Source organism: Tamandua tetradactyla, chromosome 1, assembly GCF_023851605.1.
Source record: "Tamandua tetradactyla isolate mTamTet1 chromosome 1, mTamTet1.pri, whole genome shotgun sequence".
NCBI classification, from domain to species: Eukaryota; Metazoa; Chordata; class Mammalia; order Pilosa; family Myrmecophagidae; genus Tamandua; species Tamandua tetradactyla.
The window spans coordinates 144,698,733-144,701,373 of NC_135327.1; the positions used below are offsets into that span (position 1 = coordinate 144,698,733).

Below are 2,641 nucleotides of genomic sequence, written 5' to 3' on the forward strand. Positions count from 1 at the left end.
GTAGAGACACTTGCTTTATGATAAAGAGGACCCTTCAGAATAGTGGGGGGAAATATATTTTTAATAATTGATTCTGGGATAATTTGGGATAATAATGAAATCAGTTGCCTATGTCACATCACAGAAGAGATGATAACAGATAACAGAAGAGGATTTTTATGGCTTCAGGGTGAGAATGTTTTCTTAAACAAGGTGCAAATGTACAAATCATGAAGGGAAAGTGATACATTCGATTACATTAATATTAATAAGTTCTGTTCATTGAAAGACATGAACAAGAGATTGAAGAGAAAAAGCACAAACTGGAAGAATAATAACAATAGCTCACCTTATGATAATGCTTAGTATATGCCAAGCACTATTTTCAGTATTAAAATATATTAACTCATTATTGATAAAATATATTAACTCATGTAATCTTCATAACAACTTTATGAGTAGGTTCTATTATTATCTCCATTTCATAGTTTAGGAAACTAAGAACAAAAAATTTTAAAATGGAGATTAAAAATCTGTGACATTCTGAGTGGCTAAGTGGAATTCAAACACAAATAATCTATGAACATTATGCTATACTGACTATTATAGAGGATATTTTAACACATATAATTCACAAAGGATTAATGTCCAGATGTAAGGAATGTAAAAAAATCAATTAGAGAAAAATACAGAAGGAAAAAAAATGGCAAAAAGCTCAAATTGTTATTTCACAGAAGAGGGAACACAAATAGCCCTAAAACACATGAAAATATGCTCAACCCCTTTAGCTATCAGGAAAAATGCAAAATAAAACCAAAGGTGATTATGTTTTTTTATACACTAAATGTTGGCCAAAAATAAATGTGTTTGAGGATGTGCTGCAGCAGGACTTTCATACCCTGCTGGTTTAAATTCAATTACTCACTCACTCATCAACAAAAATTATTGGGTACCTAGTATTCTAGACACTGAGGATATAACACTGGAGCAAGACAGAATCCCTGTTCTTAGAGAACTCACACCCTAGTTGGGGGAGGTAGACATTAAAAGAAAGAAATAAAATATGTTAAAGGTGATAAATGTTAGATAGAAAATTAAAGCAGGATAGGATGTAGGAGTGACTGCAGCAGGGTGTGGTGTTTTAAATAGTGCAGTCAGGAAGGCTTCACCCAGAAGTTACCATCTGAACAAAGACCTGAGGAAGTGCAAAGCAAGCTCTGGAAAAGTGTGGGTAAAGGTAGGTAATAGAGGGGTGATGAAGGGGAGGGATGGTCTTCCTAGTCAGAGGCCTCAAGAAGGAGCATGTTCACTGGTTGCCAGAAATGACTAGTCACTGTAGTACAAGTGGAGTGATCAGGGGGACTTTGGTAGGAGAAGCCAGCCCAAAAGATAACTTGGGAGCAAGAATATGCTGAGCCTGGCAAGTCACTGCAAAGACTGAGCAAACTGAGGAGCAGGCTGAAGGGTTTATAGTAAAGAAGTCATGTGATTGGACTTAATCACAGTCATTAAATCTGTTGGGTTGAGAATAGACTGAGGGGTTGATGGTGGAAGAGGAGACCAGGGGGCTGTTGTAGTAGCCCACGTAGGAGATGATGATGGCTAAGGTGATGAGAAGGGGTCAAATTTTTGATATATTTGGAAGACAAAGTCAACAGGATTTGATGACAGATTGGATGTGGAGCATAAAAGAAAACAGGAACCAAAGAACAACTAAGGTTTTACACCGGAACCCCTGAAAGGATGGAGTTGCCATTTAGTGTGATGGGGAAGATTGCAGGAGAAGCAGGTTTCTTTTTTTTTTTCCAAGGTTGATGTCCTCAGGTTTATTGAAAATATTACAGCATAGCAGAAAGACTCAAACGGCTCCACATGGTGCTTTGAAATTCATTCCAACTGTGGACTGAGTGACCTGCAGGCTGAAGAGTCTCCAAAGTCCAAGAGCTTCAGCATTTCCTTAGTGTCCTTAGGATCTACTTCAATGATCTCTTGATCCAGGGCTGAAACCTCAGGAACATGATTATCCCTCCCCTCTCTCTCCTCCTCCTGCAGCTTGGTGGAGACACCTCTCACAGGGCCTCTTGGAATCCGCTTCATCAGACTTGTGACATAGCCTGCTCTCTTGTTATGGAGCTTTCTGCTGGGAATGATGTCAGTCTCCTCACACACGTGCTTGCTCGTGTGGCAGTCATTGCCCAGGTGTGTACTTCTCAATGATGACCCGGGCTGCCTTTCTCGCAGTTTTGGTGTGAACGCGGCCCATGTTGGCAGGTCATGGGTGAAGAGAGAAGCAGGTTTTGATGGATGATGAAATGTCCAGCTTGGGACATGTTAAGTTTGGAATTTATATTGGACATCCAAGTAGAGAGGGCAAGAAACAATGGGACAGACAAATTCAGGACAGATGTCCAGGCTAGAGATGTAAATTTTTGTCTGTGCCATATAGATCATATTTAAACCCATAAGATTGGAAAAGATTAACATGGGAGTGAACGCATACAGACAAAAGTAGAGATCTATAGACAGTTTTCAAGGAAAGCTGGAGTTTTAATATAACTTGCCCTATTTTAAAAATATTGGCAACTGTGGCAGTTTGAAGCTATTTAAGAATAACATGCTCTTAAATTGTTCTTAAATTTAATCCACTCCTGTAGGTATGAAC

General features: G+C 38.9%; 1 pseudogene; it reads right to left on the bottom strand.

Annotated features, from left to right (window-relative positions):
• Window positions 1-1,669: 1,669 nt before the first annotated feature.
• LOC143686660 (small ribosomal subunit protein eS17 pseudogene) lies at window positions 1,670-2,242 on the bottom strand (annotated as a pseudogene).
• Between the last annotated feature and the right edge of the window lie 399 nt (window positions 2,243-2,641).